The following is a 24,606-nucleotide window of genomic DNA, read 5'->3' on the forward strand; positions in this document are numbered from 1 at the left end:
GACCAAGCAGGTTGTGTGTTAGTGATTAGCAGACTGTACTTCAGTCCCTATACCAATGAAGGACTGCTGCAGTATAGGGCAGCGGTCAGCAGTGGTGCACCTCAACCCTATCTATTGTGGACCGATAGCGGTCCTTACAGAACAGCAGACTGTACCGCACTCAACCCTATGTACTGTAGCACCCTAGACCAAGTTACCAGTCCTTATAAGAACTTTTGTGGACCAAGCAGGTTGTGTGTTAGTGATTAGCAGACTGTACGTCAGTCCCTATACCAATGAAGGACTGCTGCAGTATAGGGCAGCGGTCAGCAGTGGTGCACCTCAACCCTATCTATTGTGGACCGATAGCGGTCCTTACAGAACAGCAGACTGTACCGCACTTAACCCTATGTACTGTAGCACCCTAGACCAAGTTACCAGTCCTTATAGGAACTTTTGTGGACCAAGCAGGTTGTGTGTTAGTGATTAGCAGACTGTACTTCAGTCCCTATACCAATGAAGGACTGCTGCAGTATAGGGCAGCGGTCAGCAGTGGTGCACCTCAACCCTATCTATTGTGGACCGATAGCGGTCCTTACAGAACAGCAGACTGTACCGCACTCAACCCTATGTACTGTAGCACCCTAGACCAAGTTACCAGTCCTTATAGGAACTTTTGTGGACCAAGCAGGTTGTGTGTTAGTGATTAGCAGACTGTACGTCAGTCCCTATACCAATGAAGGACTGCTGCAGTATAGGGCAGCGGTCAGCAGTGGTGCACCTCAACCCTATCTATTGTGGACCGATAGCGGTCCTTACAGAACAGCAGACTGTACCGCACTCAACCCTATGTACTGTAGCACCCTAGACCAAGTTACCAGTCCTTATAGGAACTTTTGTGGACCAAGCAGGTTATGTGTTAGTGATTAGCAGACTGTACGTCAGTCCCTATACCAATGAAGGACTGCTGCAGTATAGGGCAGCGGTCAGCAGTGGTGCACCTCAACCCTATCTCATTGTGGACCGATAGCGGTCCTTACAGAACAGCAGACTGTACCGCACTCAACCCTATGTACTGTAGCACCCTAGACCAAGTTACCAGTCCTTATAGGAACTTTTGTGGACCAAGCAGGTTGTGTGTTAGTGATTAGCAGACTGTACGTCAGTCCCTATACCAATGAAGGACTGCTGCAGTATAGGGCAGCGGTCAGCAGTAGTGCACCTCAACCCTATCTATTGTGGACCGATAGCGGTCCTTACAGAACAGCAGACTGTACCGCACTCAACCCTATGTACTGTAGCACCCTAGACCAAGTTACCAGTCCATATAGGAACTTTTGTGGACCAAGCAGGTTGTGTGTTAGTGATTAGCAGACTGTACGTCAGTCCCTATACCAATGAAGGACTGCTGCAGTATAGGGCAGCGGTCAGCAGTGGTGCACCTCAACCCTATCTATTGTGGACCGATAGCGGTCCTTACAGAACAGCAGACTGTACCGCACTCAACCCTATGTACTGTAGCACCCTAGACCAAGTTACCAGTCCTTATAGGAACTTTTGTGGACCAAGCAGGTTGTGTGTTAGTGATTAGCAGACTGTACTTCAGTCCCTATACCAATGAAGGACTGCTGCAGTATAGGGCAGCGGTCAGCAGTGGTGCACCTCAACCCTATGTATTGTGGACCGATAGCGGTCCTTACAGAACAGCAGACTGTACTGCACTCAACCCTATGTACTGTAGCACCCTACACAGACCAAGTTACCAGTCCTGATAAAGAGCTTTGTGGAACAAGTGAGTTGTGAATGATTAGCAGACTGCAGCAGAAGGGCAGCAGTCAAGTATAATATTCTTTCTATATTTGGAAGAAAGAATATTATACGTGTACAAGCCTATTACCATACCACTAATACCAGTCCTGAAAAGAACCTTTGTGGAACTAATAGTAACAGCAACTCTTTAAACTGACCCTCACTGCCTGACACACTGCTTCCGTCCTGTCCCTATACAAAGTGGCAAAAAAGAGGAGACTGGAACGATTAGTGGTTACTGGAATAGCTCTTTTGTGGACCTGATAGTAACAGCTAATGATGATGATGATGATGATGATGACTAATCTGGCTGTCCCTAAAATAGTAGCACACACTGTCCTTTCCCTTTCTCTAAACTGACAAAAGACACTCAGGCTGCTGCAACAATCAGTAGCACAGCAAACCTATATACACCTAACACCTATACCAGTCCTGAAAAGAACTTTTGTGTACCAAATAGCTAGCGTTTTATCTGTCCCTACTCCACACAGCAACCTTTCCCTATAGTGACAGAAGAAAGAATGTAAAATGGCCACCGGATCGGGTGTATTTATTGGTTAGGGGGAATGTCCAAGTGTCCATGTGCTGTCATGTCTCAATTGGCTGTCCTGTACCCCATGATAGACGTGTCATCATAGGTCAAAGTTCTTTTACACATTAAACACGTAAGTCCGCCGGGGCGAACGACGGGAAAAGGCGAGCGAACGAGCGGACCGCGAACGACCGAAATTCGCCGCGAAACGACCGCCGGGCGAACCGTTCGGCCATCACTAAGCACAACTGCCCCTACCCCCCCCCACGGCGCGGCACTAACACCCCCTGCAAAACCCCCCTCCCACCCACTGTCTGCCGGTCAGTCCTTACCCTGGATGCGGGCGATAAGAGCAGCGGTGGGGTCTTTATGGAGTGCAGAGCTGATGCGGCCATCTTCCAGCGCGGTCGCCCCTGTCCTTAAACATGGCGATCTTGGGGATAGCTGCTCCGGTCTCCACTCCTGGAGCAGCTTTCGTGATGCATCTCCTCTCTGCTCCCCCCCGGTGCTAGACATCCAATAGGATCGCCTGGTGTTTTGACCATTCGGGAAATAGGTTTCATACACACTTCTCGATTGGCCGGGAGGAGGATCAGTGTTGCAACTGTTGCAACACACCTGGGTGGTCTTCGGGACACAATGCTCTGCGCCCCGAGCCCACCCTATTTTGAAGCCTATTAGAGTCCCTGGTTCTAATCAGGTGCTTCAAAATACACACCCCCCACCTATCCCCGCAAATGTAATGAAAGGGGGTGGGCACATGGATAAGCAGGGCAGCGACGGTGTTAGAGGGGGGCGGTGCCTGTACGCCCACAATGCATGGGCCGCCACTGGTGAGCTCCCTGCTGGAAGACCCTTGATGAGAGGAGAAGAAGGAACCAGGTAGGACGGTGGTGGTGCATGCAGCGCACAGCAGGAATGAAGCAACAGGCTGGTCACAGCAGGTAGGTACTGCAGGTTGATACAGCCGGTAGGCACAGCAGGTAGGCACCTTGAGCATATCATAGCAGACATGGTAAAACAGGATTCATAGTCAGGGGATGTAGCTAAGGTCAAGTTGCCAGTGGTAGCAGACAGAAGATCATTGTCAGGGAAGCCAGGGTCATACACAGGGCAGGATACAAGAGCAGGTCCAATGGACAAGCTGGGGTCAGAGCCAGGAGAGAGACAAGAGGTATCCAAAAGCAAGCTGGATCGGCATTAAGTAGTTCAGTAGCATGCACACAGGGTAACAGGGATCAGGAAGCTGAAGACCAGTCAGTGGTGTCTGTGAGCATCAGTCATTCTTTTACAGGCTAGAGGGCACCAGGATCTAGCGTGGGTGGCATGCGCCGGCACACACAAGTTTAGACCATGGTGCACGTGCATATGCCCATTTGCCTCCAATACTCCTGCAAGCATTTCTGTGCAAACGTGGGAAGGAACAATGCACCATGGTTGGTGTCAGTAGGAGGAACAGTGCTCTTATCGTTGGTCTCAGTGGGAGTAATAGCACACTATTGTTTGTGTCAGTAGAAAAACCATGGCCCGGCCTTGGTGTCAGTGGTGAAATAGTGCCCCATCATTGGTGTCAATGAAAGGAATAGCGGCTCATCATTGGTGTCACTGGTGGGAATGGTACCCCATCACTGGTGTCAGTGGGAGGAATAATGCCCCATCACTGGTTTCACTGGGAGGAATAGTGCCCCATTGTTGGTAACACAGTCATTGGTTATGTGTACTGAAATGCAGATCTCACTGATGCTGTGGATTCTGGGGAGATGGGCTTTGTGTGCTGAAGTTCAGAACTAACTGGTAGAATGCACGTCTTTCCAGTAGTGTAGAGATGACCTTTGTGTGCTAGACTGCAGCTCTCACTGGTGGTGTGGATCCTGGGGAGATGACCTTTGTATGCTGGTTTGCAGATCTCACTGGTGGTGTGGATCCTGGGGAGATGACCTTTGTATGCTGGTTTGCAGATCTCACTGGTGGTGTGGATACTGGAGAGTGAGCCATGTATACTGGAGTGCAGATCTCACTGGTGGAATGGATCCTGGGGTGATGAGCTTTGTGTGCTGGAGTACAGATCTCATTGGTGGTGTGCAGGGCAGGACTTAGGGTGGTGGGGGCCCCTGGGCTTGAGTCACTTTCGGGCCCTACCTTCTATACATTACCATATTTATTGGGACATAACACGCGCCGGCGTATAACACGCACCCCAAGTTTAGGAGGGAAGTTTAAGGAAAAAACGTTTTAAATGCCCATCAATGCAGCCTGATCAGTGTCCATCTGCAGCCTTGCCCATCATTTCAGCCTTGTCCAGCGTCATTGCAGCCTTGTCAGTGTCATTTGCAGCCTTGTCATTGTAGTCTTGAAGTTTAAAAATGGCGCCACCAAGATACAGAGTCCTGTGTATCTCGGGGGCTCTCGGGTCCAAGAGTAGCCGAGTGTACTCGGCTCGGCTCACAGTCACGCCCAGCCCCTGTGTTATGTCCATCATAGGGTGGGACTGAGCGTGACTGTGAGCAGAGCGGAGCTAAGTACACTCGGCTATGTATCTCGGTGGGGCCCCCAATTGGGCGGGGCCCATGGGCTTGAGCCCAGTCAAGCCCAATGGTAAGTCCAGCCCTGGTGGTGTGAATACTGGGGTGTACGCTGTGTGCTAAAATGCTGCTTTCACTTGTATTGTATTAGTCTAATATACAGGAATGTATCTTTTGCTGGTGTTATGGATACAGGGAGATGAGCCATAAGTGATGGAATGTAGATCTCACTGGTGGTGTTGATTCCGGGGCGAGAGACGTTTGTGGAAGTTAAGTTAGGTATTTGCACTTTATAGCTGACAGTAGTTCTATTTTATATTTTAGATACATGCACTTTTTTCCCCTTAAAATCAGGGGAAAACCGCGGGTGCATGTTATACGTCGATACTCCGCGATTTCCGCAAGATTTTTTGGGCTCTTTCAGCCGCCTTCGGCCCTTCTCGCGGCTTTCGGGCGAAAGCCGCCGAGAAGGTCCAAGAGTGGCCGAAAGCCACCGAGAAGGGCCGAGGCAGCCGAAAGCCGCTGAGAAGGTCGGAGAGGCTGCAATGACAAGGCTGCAATGACAAGGCTGCAATGAGGACAGGCTGCAATGACAAGGCTGCAATGACAAGGCTGCAATGAGGACAGGCTGCAATGACAAGGCTGCAATGACAAGGCTGCAATGAGGACAGGCTGCAATGACAAGGCTGCAATGACAAGGCTGCAATGACGAGGCTGCAATGACAAGGCTGCAATGACAAGGCTGCAATGACGAGGCTGCAATGACGAGGCTGCAATGACAAGGCTGCAATGACAAGGCTGCAATGAGGACAGGCAGCAATGACAAGGCTGCAAATGACGCTGACAAGGCTTCAGATGGACACTGATAAGGCTGCATTGATTAAATGTATTTTTTTTTTCCTTAAATTTCCCTCCTAAAAGTTTTTTTCCACAAAATTCCCTCCTAAACTTGGGGTGCGTGTTATACGCCGATAAATACGGTAACTGCTTTTGGATATTTTAAGGAATTAATCTTGTTCTGAACTCTGTACATTTATATCAAAATACAAAATACCTAAAAATGAATGTGTTCTGTCCTGTAAATAGAATATGCATGTAGTAAAATGATGTTGTGCACATGGTAATGCCTTTAGTGAACTGGAAAATCCATTTTCAGTAATAAAAAAGGAAAATAACTTGTGTAATGACAATCCTGCATATGTTATACTTTTGTGAAGCGAGCCTCATGTGTGTTATTATCAGCAGCTGACAAGGCAGCAACTGTCAGACCTCAGGGGACCTCTCACTTCTGACTCTGCTGCGAGAGCTATCCTCAGACAGAGGTGATAAAAAAATAGAAATCGATATAAATCTTTCCCAGGTCAGCCTGCAGAATAACAGTAATATATAGGCTTATCTGGCGATGGATACCACTGTGACCCCAAGGCAAAGGGCCATTTCAGGGAGATGTTCCCATGTGGGTCCGAGGAAGGAGTGGTACACACCAGAAAGTGTCTTTTCAAGAATTTATTGAACTAATAATGTTAGGTACAAGTGAGCCTCCCATGCGGGGTGACAACACAAAGCTTCAAGGTTGCAAACAGTCCATAGCAGAGTCTAAAAGGAGTAGATCTAGGAGATGCCCCCACCTACAGAAGAAGCGCCCCAGAACCAGGCATCCCAAAGCTAGAGGATGTAAGTAGTCCCAAACTCCTCAGTCCCTATGCACCACCCAGTCCTCTCCCAAAATAAAGAGAGAGTATTATTATTATTGTACAGGATTTACTGTATATAGCACTGACGGTTTACAACATAAGGGCAATCAATACAATTACAGTACAGCTTTAATACAGTAGGGATCAGAGGACCCTGCTCATTAGAGCTTACAATTTAAGAGGGAGGGTCAAGAGATACAAAAGCTAATAGCTGTGGGGGATGGGGGATGGGCTGATGGAGAAAATAAATGTACAGTTGTTGTTAAAGCGGAGGTCCACCCTAAAGTGGAGCTTCCGCTCATTGGAACCCTCCCCCCCCCTCCGGCGCCACAATTGGCACCTTTCAGGGGGGAGGGGGGTGCAGGTACCTGTACAGTACAGGTATCTGCACCCACTTCCCGCGTAGATTCTGCAGAAGGTACGCCCCTTTCCGCAGAATCGACGCCCCTTTCCGAAGGTCCCCCACTGCCTGCTGGGAAACACACGGATCCCAGAGGCAGCGGGGACCATCCTTATTGCGCAGCACGACTCACGCATGCGCAGTAGCGAACCGGGAAATGAAGCCGCAAGGCTCCACTTCCTGATTCCCATACCCAAGATGGCGGCGGCAGCACCCGAGAGACGATCGAGAGATCGGCTTCGGGTGCCGACATCGCGGTCGCGCTGGGCGGGTAAGTGTCAGTATTTGTAGCTGCTGGCTATTAAAAAAAAAAAAAAAACGGCAGACTCCCGCTTTAAGTGTAGGCAGGATAGGTCTCTGAAGAGATGAGGTTTCAGGGATCATCTGATAGTGGACAGAGTAGGGGATAGTTGGACAGATTGGGGTAATGAGTTCCAGAGGATATGAGAGGAGAAGTTCTGGAGGCGAGCAAGGGAAGAGGTGACAAGAGAACAGGAGGTCTTGGGAGGAACAAAGAGAACGATTTGGTTGGTATTTTGAGACCAGGTTGGTGATGTTGCTTGGGACTTGGGAGTTGTGGGTGGCTTTGTAAATTGTTGCTAGTGCCTTAAATTTAATTTGTTGGGTGAGTGGAAGCCAGTGGAGGGATTGGCAGAGAGGGGTAGCAAATGCTGAGCAGTTGGTAAGGTGGATGAGCCTGACAGCAGAATTCATGACGGATTGAATGGGGGGATAGCCTATGTAAGGGTAAACCAATGACGAGGGAGTTGCAGTAGTTGAGGCAAGAGATGACCAGTGAATTAGAGGCTTTTTGGTGTCTTGGTTAGGAAGAAGTGTATCTTTGAGATGTTTTGAAAATGGAGGCTGTAAAATGGTAATGGTAAAAGTCTTAAGACTACATGCTGAGCCTTGATTGTCCAACACCACATGGAATTTAGTAGACTACTTCTCCGAGTAATAGCTACTACTCTCCTAGCTTCCAACCAAGTTATATGTCTCTCATCTCCTTCCCATGGTGCCTCTTCCCCAGGGTAAGGCTCCCACATAGCTCCAGTCACTACGGAAGTCACAGCTAACACTCCAGCTATGGGACATTTATGGGCCAGCCAGGCAATACACCACAGGCTATGCCCTACCCTACCCTAACCCCTTGTAAAAATGAAGTACATCCCCATCAAGTTCACAAAACTTAGATCCAAAACAACTATACCCCAGGCCAGTGATGGCGAACCTTGGCACCCCAGATGTTTTGGAACTACATTTCCCATGATGCTCTGGCACTATGCACTGTAGTGGAGCATCATGGGAAATGTAGTTCCAAAACATCTGGGGTGCCAAGGTTCGCCATCACTGCCCCAGGCTGTCGTTAAGGGACCTAACCCCAGGACTCCCCCAGAGGCAAAACAGCACCCCCCCCATGTTATCAGGTTTCTACAATCAAATAAAACAAGACATTTTTACATAAAACAATGCAATAAGAAATTAGATTCATACATGTTCAGTTTCCAGACAGCAAAACTTCAACGTTTCAGTTGGAAATTGATGTATTGCACATCGGAACATCAGTCAGCATGACAGACTGTATACATGTGTCTAAGGTAAAAATCCAATCACATTGCCATCTCTGTGCCATCCTCCTTGAGGGCAGATTCTCCAGGTCCCTTCTTCTAGACACAGGGGATCGATTTCCGTGGAGAGATTGTCAACTCATGGAATCCTGTAAGGTGTGGCTGAAACATTGGTCATCTAAGTACCATTTTACTTGTTGTGTCAAATGATGGGGATTTTGGCCATCTGCCCCTGGCCCAGCTCCAGGAAGATTATGCTGTAGACCAGGTCCCGCTGTATACCATTGAGGGTGGCGAGCCCCTGTGGGTAATTCAAACAATTGCAAGCAAAGGGAAGGCCTCCCTCAGCCCTCCAAATGTTGTCAAGGGAGGATGGGATGCTAGTGCCGAAGTGTCCACACTCTCCACCACATGGTGCCTATAACCCTCCACCCATGATACCCCTCTACCAGGGCAAGGCTCACACTTAAAGTGGTTGTAAACCCTTACAAACCACTTTGACCTACAGGTAAGCCTAGATTAAGGCTTACCTGTAGGTCCAAGAAATATCTCCTAAACCTTCACGGTTTAGGAGATATTTGCAGAAAGACAGGCACCGCTGTCTACTGCGCATGCGCCGTAGACAGCGGCATGCAGGCGCACTGACCGCGCCTCTGTCAACGGAGATATACCGTGAGTGGCGGCTCCCATGCGCATGCGCGGGAGTGATGTTATCGCAGCTTCGCCGAATGACAGCGGCGGAGCAGCGAGACCCACCAAGAAGATGGATGCGCCGGACTACAGGGGACAGCGGTGACATCGCTGGCTCCTGTGTCAGGTAAGTGGCACATAATGGGCTACTATGTGATAGACATGTGCAAAAGGAAAAAATTTGTTTAGTTTTGTTTCGTTTTAATTCATTAATTCATTAATTTTGTTTAGTTATATTCGTTACCTTCCTTAAATTCGTTTTTGGATTTCGTTTAGTTTTCTACCGAATTCGAAAAATCGGCCACATTCGAAAATATTTCAACCAAATTCGAAAATATTTCTACCGGATTCGAAATGATTTCAACATGATTCGATATTATTTCAACCGCATTCGAAATGATTTCAACATGATTCAATATTATTTCAACCGCATTCGAAATGATTTCAACATGATTCAATATTATTTCAACCGCATTCGAAATGATTTCAACATGATTTGACATTATTTCAACCGCATTCGAAATGATTTCAACATGATTCGAAATTATTTCAACCGCATTCGAAAATATTTTGTGACCCAACTTTAGGGCCATGTATCTCGGGGTCACTTGGTGCTAGAAACTCCAAATTTGGATATGTTGTAGTGCTAGTATTATTGTGTTTGCATACCAAATTTGAAGTTTCTAGCACCAAGTCATCCCGAGATACGTGGCCCCAAATTCGGGTCACAAAATGTCAAGCACTTTTCTGCAGCAGAGAATGACATTTTGCGACCCGATTTTGGGGCCATATATCTCGGGGTCACTTATAGATAGAAACCCCAAATTTGGTATGTAAACACAATAGTACTAGCACTACAACATATCCAAATTTGGATTTTCTAGCACCAAGTGACCCCGAGATACATGGCCCTAAAGTCGGGTCACAAAATATTTTTGAATGCGGTTGAAATCATTTCGAATCCGGTATTGAGTCGAATTTCGGCCGAATTCGGTTGAATTCGTTAGCATTGTAATTCAGTAATTCGGATGCATCCGAATGTTTTCCGAATAATGAAAATTCGTCCGAATTTCGAATCGGAACGAAACGAAATGCACATGTCTACTATGTGATGCACAGTAGTCCATTATGCTTTACCTTTGCAGGGAATCAAAGAGGAAGTAAACTCATCAGGGTTTACTTCCTCTTTAACCCTAGTGACTCCTAAAGTCTCAGCTAACACTCCAGCTATGGGGACATCTAGTGGCCAGTAGGGAACTACCACAGGTCATATCGGCGCCTACCTTGGAGAAATTAGTGTGTCTCCTTTTTTTTGTTTATAGGAAAAGTCATATAAAATACAAGTGACAACTATTACAGCTAGTTACAGTTTTCTGTGGTGGTCTCATTCTATGCAGAGCTTGAGAAGGTTTCATATTTTTGTAAGAATGGAGATTCTCTCTGATCTCTATCATGCTGGGAGCAATTAGCTCTTTGAAAGGGCCAGACTGTTGTGTAACTGTGAGTTAGGAAAATTGTCTCATTTATATTGGAATAACTAGAGCTGGATGTTTACTTCCTTTCCCTCTAGCCCCAATGTCTTGTAGCGGGGATATAATTGTTTATTAATGCAATTAATGTGAAGTACAATGTAAATCTATGGACAATGTTATTCACTAGTATTGGATGCCATCTAGTGACCAGAACTGTAACTGGACTTTAGCTATTTTCCTTTTTCATGGTGTTGGAAAGATAACAGGAAGTGACTGTGTTTACTTTGGTCATTTGACCTCATCTACCCAGGAGTCTGTGTGACCTACCCATGAACACTTTGATATGCAGTGCATGCTGGGTAGGCTATAAAAGAGACTGCAGCGGCCATATTTTGGTCTCTTGGAACCACGTTGCCTGCCTGTGCGAAACTGTGTGTGAGGTTCTCAGACGCATCGGTAGTGTCCTTAAAGAGGGATTCCACCAAAAAAAAAATATTAAAAGCCAGCAGCTATAAATACTACAGCTGCTGACTTTTAATAAATGGACACTCACCTGTCCCGGGTTCCAGCGATGCCGGCAGCCGAGGCCGATCGATCGCTCGGCTCTCGGCTGCTGTCGCCACCATTCTAGGTGAGGGAATCAGGAAGTGAAGCGAATCGGCTTCACTTCCCGGTTCCCTACTGCGCATGCGCGAGTTGCGCCGCGCAATAGGAAATCTCCGCGCTGTCACTGGGACCCGTGTGTGCCCCAGCAGACAGCGCGGCAGGGCAGGAAATGGCATAGACTCCCACGGGAGTCTATGCCGGGAAGTGGGTGAAAATACCTGTCTTTGACAGGTATCTCTACCCCCCTCCCCCCTGAAAGGTGTCAATTGTGACACCGGAGGGGGGGAGGGTTCCGATCAGCGGAGGTTCCACTTTAGGGTGGAATCCCGCTTTAAGTTCAAGTAGATGTCTCGGAGGGCTATGGCTTGGGGATAAGCAGTAGATAGAGATCTAAAGTCTCTGTAACTTGGGTATATGGTGAGGAGTGGGTTGAGTGTGAGTCTCTTGGTTGTTGACGTTGCTGGAAGAGGGACAAGAAGGACTCGGGGAAGAGAGTCAGAGAAGTAAGAATGGAGAGGAGGGAAAGAAGAGGAAGAAAAAAAAGGGGGGAGGGGTCTGCATATCTCACATCACCGTTCCTATGGATTTTTGGATTGGAGGAGGCTATTAGTGTGTGATCGGAATTTCCAGAAATGGTTATGATGGAAGTCCTGCCTTCATCCTAGTCAAGTTCATTTTATTTCAACCGCCTCATGTACCAACCTTGTTAGATACAACGACTCTAACATCTTAGGCGAAGGTCATCCGGGGACTTCGAATTAATGGCTATGCTGGAAATTATTTCTGTTCCTGGCCTTTGAGATCCTCAGGAAACGTAGATACAAAGTTCTCATGGCTCGTTCACCGGACATGTCTATAACAAGAGGAAACACGCAAAAGAATACGTAGAAAAGTTATTTTTATATCCGTCTCTGAATTTAGCACAGATCTGCTGCACACAGCAGGAATTATACTTCATAGATCGCTGGTATCGGCCTACCTGGCCTAAAATCCATTTCTTTTTCATCTTTTCTAAGGAGTCAGGTATTATCCAGAGTGCTTTACATTAATTATAAAACCCCAGAATTTATCACTATGGAGCAGAAGAAGAAGGGCACCGGCAATGCTCTCTAAGTAGGGTCCTGCTTCAGACGACTAACCTTTTCCCACTGATGTCAGAGATAGCGGGCCTTTCACCTTCTCGGTGGGTCAATTGCTCCTGCTAGGAGGAGCCTGGGACAAAAATACAATTTTGCCATTTATTTAATATTATAAGTACTAGTATTAAAATTATTATATTATTTAGTATTTAATAAATTATTTAATACATATTTATTTTATTTTTTTCATTTTTATTATTGCTATTATTATTGTTTAGCTTTTAATAAATAGTTTAATAAATATTTATTTTATTTATCTTTATTTGTGTTATTGCTATTATGTATTATGGGTAATATTATTATTAATATTATATTTATTATTATTTTTATTATCTATTATTAAATTATTTTATGATTTTTTTATATACATTTTATTATTATGATTATAATTATTTAGTATTTAATAAACAGTATGTTTAAAAAATGTGTTTTTATTATTTTTATTGATTATTATAATTTATTAATAATTGCAATAATAATAATACTTATTATTATTTTTATTATTATTATTGCGATTTTTGTTGTTATTATTATTATTATTATTATTACATTAAATATATTTAGTATTTAATCAATTATGTATTTTTTTATTATTGCTATTATTTTTTATTAATTATTACTGTTATTATAATTTATTCAATATTTAATAAATGATCTTTTATTGTTTTTATTAGCTATTATTATTGCTATTATTATTGTTTATCTTTTAATAAATAGTTTAATAAATATTTTTTTTAATTATTTTTGTTTGTGCAATTGCTATTATTTATTATTATAATTTATTCAATATTTAATAAATTATCATTTATTGTTTTTATTAGCTATTATTATTGCTATTATTATTGTTTAGATTTTAATAAATAGTTTAATAAATATCTATTTTAATTATTTTTGTTTGTGTAATTGCTATTATGTATTATTATAATTTATTTAATATTCAATAAATGATCCTTTTCTATTTTTATTAGCTATTATTATTGCTATTATTATTCTTTAACTTTTAATAAATAGTTTAATAAATATTTATTTTAATTATTTTTGTTTGTGCAATTGCTATTATTTATTATTATATTTTATTCAATATTTAATAAATGATCTTTTTTTGTTTTTATTAGCTATTATTATTTTTTAGCTTTTAATAAATAGTTTATTAAATATTTATTTTAATTATTTTTGTTTGTGTAATGATCTTTTATTGTTTTTATTAGCTATTATTATTGTTATTATTGTTTAGCTTTTAATAAATAGTTACTAAATATTTATTTTAATTATTTTTGTATGTGTAATTGCTATTATTTATTATTATAATGTATTCAATATTTAATAAATGATCCTTTTCTATTTTTATTAGCTATTATTATTGCTATTATTATTGTTTAGCTTTTAATAAATAGTTTAATAAATATTTATTTTAATTATTTTTGATTGTGCAATTGCTATTATTTATTATTTTAATTTATTCAATATTTAATAAATTATATTTTATTGTTTTTATTAGCTATTATTATTGTTATTATTGTTTAGCTTTTAATAAATAGTTAATAAATATTTATTTTAATTATTTTTGTATGTGTAATTGCTATTATTTATTATTATAATGTATTCAATATTTAATAAATGATCCTTTTCTATTTTTATTAGCTATTATTATTGCTATTATTATTGTTTAGCTTTTAATAAATAGTTTAATAAATATTTATTTTAATTATTTTTGATTGTGCAATTGCTATTATTTATTATTTTAATTTATTCAATATTTAATAAATTATATTTTATTGTTTTTATTAGCTATTATTATTGCTATTATTATTGTTTAGCTTTTAATAAATAGTTAATAAGTATTTATTTTAATTATTTTTGTATGTGTAATTGCTATTATTTATTATTATAATGTATTCAATATTTAATAAATGATCCTTTTCTATTTTTATTAGCTATTATTATTGCTATTATTATTGTTTAGCTTTTAATAAATAGTTTAATAAATATTTATTTTAATTATTTTTGTTTGTGTAATTGCTATTAGGCATTATTATAATTTATGCAATATTTAATAAATGATCTTTTATTGTTTTTATTAGCTATTATTATTGTTATTATTGTTTAGCTTTTAATAAATAGTTAATAAATATTTATTTTAATTATTTTTGTATGTGTAATTGCTATTATTTATTATTATAATGTATTCAATATTTAATAAATGATCCTTTTCTATTTTTATTAGCTATTATTATTGCTATTATTATTGTTTAGCTTTTAATAAATAGTTTAATAAATATTTATTTTAATTATTTTTGATTGTGCAATTGCTATTATTTATTATTTTAATTTATTCAATATTTAATAAATTATATTTTATTGTTTTTATTAGCTATTATTATTGTTATTATTGTTTAGCTTTTAATAAATAGTTAATAAATATTTATTTTAATTATTTTTGTATGTGTAATTGCTATTATTTATTATTATAATGTATTCAATATTTAATAAATGATCCTTTTCTATTTTTATTAGCTATTATTATTGCTATTATTATTGTTTAGCTTTTAATAAATAGTTTAATAAATATTTATTTTAATTATTTTTGATTGTGCAATTGCTATTATTTATTATTTTAATTTATTCAATATTTAATAAATTATATTTTATTGTTTTTATTAGCTATTATTATTGCTATTATTATTGTTTAGCTTTTAATAAATAGTTAATAAGTATTTATTTTAATTATTTTTGTATGTGTAATTGCTATTATTTATTATTATAATGTATTCAATATTTAATAAATGATCCTTTTCTATTTTTATTAGCTATTATTATTGCTATTATTATTGTTTAGCTTTTAATAAATAGTTTAATAAATATTTATTTTAATTATTTTTGTTTGTGTAATTGCTATTAGGCATTATTATAATTTATGCAATATTTAATAAATGATCTTTTATTGTTTTTATTAGCTATTATTATTGTTATTATTGTTTAGCTTTTAATAAATAGTTAATAAATATTTATTTTAATTATTTTTGTATGTGTAATTGCTATTATTTATTATTATAATGTATTCAATATTTAATAAATGATCCTTTTCTATTTTTATTAGCTATTATTATTGCTATTATTATTGTTTAGCTTTTAATAAATAGTTTAATAAATATTTATTTTAATTATTTTTGATTGTGCAATTGCTATTATTTATTATTTTAATTTATTCAATATTTAATAAATTATATTTTATTGTTTTTATTAGCTATTATTATTGCTATTATTATTGTTTAGATTTTAATAAATAGTTTAACAAATATTTATTTTAATTATTTTTGTTTGTGTAATTGCTTTTAGGCATTATTATAATTTATTCAATATTTAATAAATGATCTTTTATTGTTTTTATTAGCTATTATTATTGTTATTATTGTTTAGCTTTTAATAAATAGTTAATAAATATTTATTTTAATTACTTTTGTCTGTGTAATTGCTATTATTTATTATAACGGTGATGATGATGATGATGATGATTATTATATTTATTATTATTTTTATTATTTAATATAAAATTATTTTATGAATATTTATTTTAATTAATTTTATTATTATAATTATTTAGTATTTAATTAAAAAGTTGTTACAAATGGATTTGTATTTTTTAATTATTATTTTTATTTATTAATAATGGAAATAATAATAATAATAATAGGTATTAATAGTGTTGTTGTTGTTATTGATATTATTATTTTTATATTTAGTATTTAATCAGTTATATAATTTTTTTATTACTGCTATTATTTTTATGAATTATTACTGTTATTTACCATTTTTAATTAATATTTAATAAATTATCTTTTATTATTTTTATTAATTTCTCTTTTATTATTATTATTAGTGGTAGTAGTATTATTTCTTTATCGGCCTTTATTATTTTTGCCCTTTAATCTTCCTATTTTATTACTTAAATACTCTGTACTTTCTCTGCAAATTTTAAGTTATTTCAGATTGCACACTCACCATAAACCCTGGGCAAAGCAACCACAGTGAGTTCCTTATGAATCAATTACTATTGGAAGAAATAATAGTTATGTTACATAAAAGTATCTGGTTTTGAGATGCAGACTCTCATTACTTTAGGGGTATTTTTGTAAAAAGTTTGCATAGCTGTTAGTTTTTTTAAATTGCAGGTGAAAGCTTCAAAACAATTCAAATGTGGGAATGCTGAATATATGGCATTATGGCCACTAAATGGAGCTGAGGAGGATTTATTTCCTATGATAGTCCTCGCCACCTAGTGGTCATATTTGGTATTTTACATATTCAACTGGCTGAGAACTTAGCCTGAGGACATTCAAATTTGGCCCATTTGCACAGAACAAATTTACATGCGGTTTAAATCAACAATTAGCTATTCTAACTTTTGATAAATACGTCCTCAAGTGAGGGAAAAAAAATAGGTTTTCTATGGTGAGGGGTCTCCCTAGGTCCATTTAGCAAGTCATTCAAGATGAATGCTCATTAGACATGCGCATTGCCGAAAAATTAGTTCGGTTTTGTTCTCTTTTCATTCTTTTTTTGTTTTTTTTTGTTTAATTTTTCGGGTCATTCGTGATGATTGCAATTTTGAAAATTCAAAATAATTTGTAAATTTGTAAGATCGAAAAAATTCGTAAATTTGGAAATTCGAAAATCCGAAAATTTGAAAATCTGAAATAATAACTAACTAATAATATTAATATATTAAATATTAAAAGTTTGTGAAATGGGTTCTCGTTAATTTGGAAATATCTGAATTACCGACAACCCGTTTAACAAACTTTTCCAAATATTCGTAAATTTGAATATTTGAAAATTTGCAAATTCAAAGAAATTCGTAAATTCAAAAAAATTTGTAAATTGGTAAATTCGAAAATCCGAAAATTTGAAAATCTGAAATAACTAACTAATAATAACGTAACTATTACTAACTATTAAATTATAGAGATTGGAATTTCCTTCCAAATTTGGCTGTCAGTGAATGTAACGAAAACGAATTGATCCAAAGTTACGAATTTTCCGTAATAACAAATGACGCATCTAAATGAATGGAGCGGAATGAATTAATATTAATAAATAACAATAATAATAATAAAAACGTTTTATTATTATTATTATTTATTATTAATGTGTTAAGTTCAATTTGTTTAGATGCGGCAGTCTTTATTTCGGATAACTCGTAACTTTGGATAAATTCGTATTCATTACGTTCACTAACAGTCACATTTAAAGGGAAATTCCAATACCTAATATTTTAATATTTTGTTATTACTAGTTAGTTATTATTTCAGATTTTTTCGTTTTTGGATCCCTGGATTTATGAATTTATAAATTTACAAATTTTCTATTTTTTTTTTTTATGAATTTACGAACTTTTTTGAATTTTCCAAATTTTTTTTGAATTTTCCAAATTTTTTTTGAATTTTCCAAATTTTTTGGGAGAATTTACGAATCTTCAAATATTCAAATTTATGAATATTTGGAAATGTTTGTTAAACGGGTTCTTGTTAATTTGGAAATATCCGAATTACTGAGAACCCGTTTAACAAACTTTTCCAAATATTCGTAAATTCAAATCTTTGAAAATTTGTAAATTCAAAGAAATTTGTAAAATTCAAGAAAATTCGTATATTCAAAAAAAAAAAAAAAAACGTAAATTCATAAAAATATGTAAATTCTAAAATTTGTAAATTCGGAAATTTCTTGAAATTAGTTAAAAAGCAAATTTGTAACAAACGAACCGCACACGTCTAATGCTCATGTGCTTTCCTTAATTCTCATCAGCTTCCCGGCTTTCAATTATTAGCATGGCTGTTTGTAGGCGGGGGGGTGCAGCGTGTTGCGGCGGTAATGACACACACAGTCCAAGTGCGATGAAAAAAAAAAACTTGTACTGAGGTAATACAAAGACACATTTACAACAAACCCGGTGGGAAGACGGCCCGGCCCGGGAAAACTCATAGGTCCCAAAAGCGTGAAGAGAGCAGGATTCAGCTAAACTGACGGCGCCTGTTAGGAGGGGCAGAATGCTGCCTGGCCATCTTGCACGAAAAACGAGAAGATGTCAAGAGAAGTAGCCAACCCTACGCTTTCCCTCCTCATCAGGAACCTTTCCATGCCACTAGTTCTGTCCCTAATAGACGGGATACCTTTCCCTGCGCTATCCACTCGCAAATATGCACCAAACCTCAGAGCCAGGGGCTTAAAATAGGCTCTACCTGATCCAAGATGGCAGCTAGAGTCACATTGGGTGGCAGCATCCAATTCCGATGGCTTCTCCAGTGACCCAGGAAACCATAGAGGAACCATGATATCCTCTTGACTTCCTCTCCAGCTGAAATGCCGTTGCAGATGAGCACCACCTGCAGAGGAGAACGTAAACTGCACTGGCCTGCATGCTCTGGCCCTCGATCCTCAGGCCCTTGTCTGATCCTCCAGTCAGTACTCATGCTCACACGAGGCTCTTTAGCTGCTCCTTGACTTACACCCTGACTCCCGGACTGCGCCTCCTGATTTTACGCACCTGCACGATCACCGGGAGAAGGTTGACCCCCAAACGTAGACCCACAGGTTGAAGGTCTTCATCCCTTCCAAGTCTCTACAACGCCTCTAAGCTCCAGGACCCAAACCAGGACCTAACAAGCCATGAGAAAACCAACAAGCTGCATGTCCTGGAGCCCCTCACTCTGTATGGGTGAGAACTCTAACTGACATTGAAATCTTTTATGATCCTGTGGTTCCAGTCTCACCTACAAAACTGCACTCCAACTGCCACTTTCCCCTATGACATGGTCAAAGAACCAATTTTAACCACTTGACAACCAGCCGCCGTCATTATATTGCGGTAGGTCGGTGTTAGGGCTTGGCTCAGCCCTTCCTTCTCTGAGCTGGCCGCTCAGCTGTCGGCTAATTGCCAGCTCCTATCTCTCCACAGTGGCTCACCTGTTGATGATATCCTGCTCGCCAGTCCTGCCTACTTAAGCTGTCCAGCTCAAAGGATCTCTGCCTTCTCCTTGGTCAACATCACAGAGGCTATCTCCTGCATTCCTGTTAAAGACTTGCATGGCTGACATCCCTTCTTGCTCCAGATCCTGCTTGCTGTTTCACTACATTGATCCCTGACTTTCTGGCTTGGCTGACTATCCGTTCCGGTTACTGAACTTTGGCTATGTTTTGACTACCTTTGTTCTATTTACCTTTATTATTAAACAAGTGTGATTTAACTGTACTTCTGTCTCGGTCTGATTCATGGTTTCTGACAGTCGGCGCGTTCCTGCAAATCGCTGTAGGTGTACGTCGGCTCCTTTAAGAGCCATAGCAGGTGCGCACGGTACTGGAGCTGATGAGCGTTGCCAGCGACCGCCATGTCCGCCAGCCACCTGTGATAGCTCCCCAGAGAGCCAGAACGGGGATCTATCAATGTAAACAAACAGATCCCCGTTCTCTCAGGGGAGTACAGAGTGATCGTCTGTTCCTAGTGATCGGAACAGCGATCTCTCTCTACTCCCAGTCAGTCCCTTCTCCCCCACAGTTAGAAACACCTCCCTAGGGAACGCTTAACCCCTTGATCGCCCCCTAGTGTTAACCCCTTCCCTGTCGGTGACATCTATACAGTAATCAGTGGCAATTTTTAGCTCTGATCGCTGTATTAAATGTCACTGGTTCCCAAAAAAGTGTCCGATCTGTCTGCCGAAATTTTCCGGTCCTTAAGTCGTTAAGGTAACATTCAAGAACAACAGTCTTGTTATAAGATGGGTCCCTGAAATAAGTAAACTAAAAATGCCTTGGCTAAGTGGGTCTATGTATATAAGGGTTAAAATAAAATCAAAAGTATAAAAAGCTAGAAACAAATAATAAAGGCAAAATTTGAAAAGGAACAGGCGGGAGAGAGAGATGAGAAACTCAGAAGAAGACAGCATTTTATTCCTAATACAAGGAATGTAAACATCCCTTGTAATATAAAAAAAAGCATGAGAGGTCCTCTTAAATATGAGATCTGGGGGGTCAAAAAGTCCTCACATCTCATATTTACACTAAAATGCAATAAAAAAAATAATAATAATAATATATATATATATATATATATATATATACAGTGCCTTGCGAAAGTATTCAGCCCACTTGAACTTTTCAACCTTTTGCCACATTTCAGGCTTCAAACATAAAGATATAAAATTTTATTTTTTTGTGAAGAATCACCAACAAGTGGAACACAATTGTGAAGTGGAACGAAATCTATTGGATAATTTAAACTTTTTTAGCAAATAAAAAACTGAAAAGTGGTGCGTGCAAAATTATTCGGCCCCTTTACTTTCAGTGCAACAAACTCACTCCAGAAGTTCAGCGAGGATCTCTGAATGATCCAATGTTGTCCTAAATGACTGATGGTGATAAATAGAATCCACCTGTGTGTAATCAAGTCTCTGTATAAATGCACCTGCTCTGTGATAGTCTCAGGGTTCTGTTGAAAGCGCAGAGAGCATCATGAAGACCAAGGAACACACCAGGCAGGTCCGTAATACTGTTGTGGAGAAGTTTAAAGCCGGATTTGGATACAAAAAGATTTCCCAAGCTTTAAACATCCCAAGGAGCACTGTGCAAGCGATCATTTTGAAATGGAAGGAGTATCAGACCACTGCAGATCTACCAAGACCTGGCCGTCCCTCTAAACTTTCAGCTCAGACAAGGAGAAGACTGATCAGAGATGCAGCCAAGAGGCCCATGATCACTCTGGATGAACTGCAGAGAACTACAGCTGAGGTGGGAGAGTCTGTCCATAGGACAACAATCAGTCGTACACTGCACAAATCTGGCCTTTATGGAAGAGTGGCAAGAAGAAAGCCATTTCTCAAAGATATCCATAAAAAGTCTCGTCTAAAGTTTGCCACAAGCCACCTGGGAGACACACCAAACATGTGGAAGAAGGTGCTCTGGTCAGATGAAACCAAAATCCAACTTTTTGCCCACAATGCAAAACGATATGTTTGGCGTAAAAGCAACACAGCTCATCACCCTCAACACACCATCCCCACTGTCACACATGGTGGTGGCAGCATCATGGTTTGAGCCTGCTTTTCTTCAGCAGGGACAGGGAAGATGGTTAAAATTGAGGGGAAGATGGATGCAGCCAAATACAGGACCATTCTGGATGAAAACCTGTTGGAGTCTGCAAAAGACTTGAAACTGGGACGGAGATTTATCTTCCAACAAGACAATGATCCCAAACATACAGCAAAATCTACAAAGGAATGGTTCACAAATAAACGTATCCAGGTGTTAGAATGGCCAAGTCAAAGTCCAGACCTGAATCCAATCGAGAATCTGTGGAAAGAGCTGAAAACTGCTGTTCACAAACGCTCTCCATCCAACCTCACTGAGCTCCAGCTGTTTTGCAAGGAAGAATGGGCAAGAATTTCAGTCTCTCGATGTGCAAAACTGATAGAGACATACCCCAAGCGACTTGCAGCTGTAATCGCAGCAAAAGGTGGCTCTACAAAGTATTAACACAAGGGGGCCGAATCATTTTGCACGCCCCACTTTTCATTTTTTTATTAGTTAAAAAAGTTTCAAAAATCCAATAGATTTCGTTCCACTTCACAATTGTGTCCCACTTGTTGGTGATTCTTCACAAAAAATAAAACTTTTATATCTTTATGTTTGAAGCCTGAAATGTGGCAAAAGGTTGAAAAGTTCAAGGGGGCCGAATACTTTCGCAAGGCACTGTATATGTATATGTGTGTGTATATATATATATATATATATATGAATGATGATGAATGAAATACTTGTATAGCGCACAATGCGAACTGAATCGCCTCTAGGCTTTTATATATATACAAAAAAAAATGTAAGAGCTATGGGTGGAAGTGACGTTTTGGCTTCCGCCCTGCAATGATATGGAGACGGGTGGGGGAGGGGCATCTTCCCCTCACTCGTCTCCATGTCAGGCTAGGGAGAGGATCCGATCTCTTCCGCCGATACCGACGGCTCTGGTAAGCTGCAGAGGGCGCCTCTCCCTCTGCTGATAAAAGCGATCTTGCGGTCAGAGACCACTTTTATCTTGAAGAGGACCGCCCACTGAAGAAGAGGATACTGGGGTTATGGTAGCTAGCTGCTACTATAAAAATGGTATTCCTCCTCAAAGTAGCGACGTAAAACAATGTTGGGCAGGCAGGAAGTGGTTGACAGTGTTTCTTTGCTTTTCTTTGAAACTTCTATCTTGTTTGTTGAAACACTTGTATAAAAAATGTGTAATAATACAGTGTATTTATGTCTTTATAGCTGTGACAATACACATAATGCTTTAGTGCTCCTGATGAAGCCGGTTGGCGAAACATGTCAAGTGAAGAGCATTAAAATTTGTACATGATATTCCTTGCTTGCTTTTAATATCAGTTTGTGCCTACATATTTTTAGTGTTGGAGTAAAATAAAAATGTATATTTATACAAAATATGTGTTTACGGCATCCTTAGTCTCTTTTCTTGCAATTTCAAAGATATTCTTTCCTAGGATGTAGGTGTCTCTAATCCCCAGGTTGAGTGACACATTTAAAATTTGGTGTGGAATGGTTACTTAGATTGATTTACATTCTGGAATTTATCATTTCCCTCCTGATGAAGACTCTTTAAGAGCTGAAACACGTTGAGGTTCTCTTGTTGCCATCTGAATGACACCTTAATGGATGGAACTTCATATGATGCAGAGCTCTACTGATGCCTTGGTTGTTATGCATCAGTATTACTTTGTCAACAAGGTGTATATTTTACAGCATTTTCTTTTATTGGTCAATTTGGTACCGCTAAAATCCCATCCGGTTCCCCCGCTTTGAGTAATTACTAAAAATTCCCTTTCCTCTTCAATTTGCAGCTCTGTAATTTTCTGTAAAATTTAATATTACAACCTACAGATGGTATACACAACAACACCCCCCCCCCCCCAACCCCCGAAATGTAATATCCTGCTTGTGTGATTGGCTCACTGATTTTACCAGAAACCTGCACTGGGATACACGTCAGATCTTGGGCATCCCCTGCAACAAAAATTTCACTTTTGCTGAGATATTCCCAAAGGGAAATCATGTCTAAAGGGACACGCAGACCCCTGCTACTTTCCTCATTAGAACACTGCAAGTGCAGCGGCTGATTGATAATTATTAGACCCCTTTCACACCACGACGGTAAAACGCCGCTATTTTAAGCAGCGTTTTACCGTTGGATTTGCAGCACATTTCGGCTGCTAGCGGGGGCGTTTTTACCCCCCCCGCTAGTGGCCGAGAAAGGGTTAAAACCGCCGGCAATACGCCGCAATAGCGGTGTTTTGCCGGCGGTATTACAGCGCTGCCCCATTGATTTCAATGGGGAGGAGCGGTAAACACACGGCTCCTTCGCCGCTCCAAAGAAGCTGCTGGCAGGACTTTTCCCTGACATCCTGCCAGCGCACCGCTCCGGTGTGAAAGCCCTCGGGGGCTTTCACACTACAGACAATGGTGCAGCAGTTTTAGGGCGGATTGCAGGCGCTATTTCTAACGCTATAGCGCCTGCAAAACGCCCTCGGTGTGAAAGGGGTCTAAGGGCATGCATAACTGCCATGAGGTGGGCAATGAGTTAAAAAGCTGATGCCAGTGGCATCAACCAATGAGATTTTACCTTTCATTTTATGAAACAATTAAACAAGAATTCGAATTGGTCGCAGTGGGACAATTTTCTTCTCCCCGGTTTTAGAGAATCAGCCCCCCGAAAAGGTAGACCTCAAACATTCTCAGGTCAGGAGACCGACATCTAATGTCTGTGGGCCTTTTAAATCCCAGAACTGAGGAAGCCCATTCCTCCTACCAGTTTGTGGAATTTTATGAAGTCCAGGTGATAATGGGATATGAAAAGAGTCTAAGGGAAGCTTTAGGCTGAGAAATCAGCGATGCTAAATGTGTTACTCGGAGGACGGGAGCTACAGCCAAATTCAGACTTCCTCTAAATGAAGGCGACGGGAAGATTTTTGTCTAGTGGAAAGCTTGATATGTCTAAGTGGAGCCCAAACCACTGGGGGCCTTATTTGGCCAATGACCCGACTGATGCCTTGACTGAATGAGGCCATGTCCAAAAATGATGCTCTTCTATATGCAGTAACTATATATAAATATATATCTGTATGTCTACATACAGTGGCAAGAAAAGGTCTG

This window comes from Lithobates pipiens, unplaced genomic scaffold, assembly GCF_037356315.1.
Source record: "Lithobates pipiens isolate NorthernLeopardFrog02 unplaced genomic scaffold, aLitPip1_a1.2 Scaffold_8, whole genome shotgun sequence".
Classification (NCBI taxonomy): domain Eukaryota; kingdom Metazoa; phylum Chordata; class Amphibia; order Anura; family Ranidae; genus Lithobates; species Lithobates pipiens.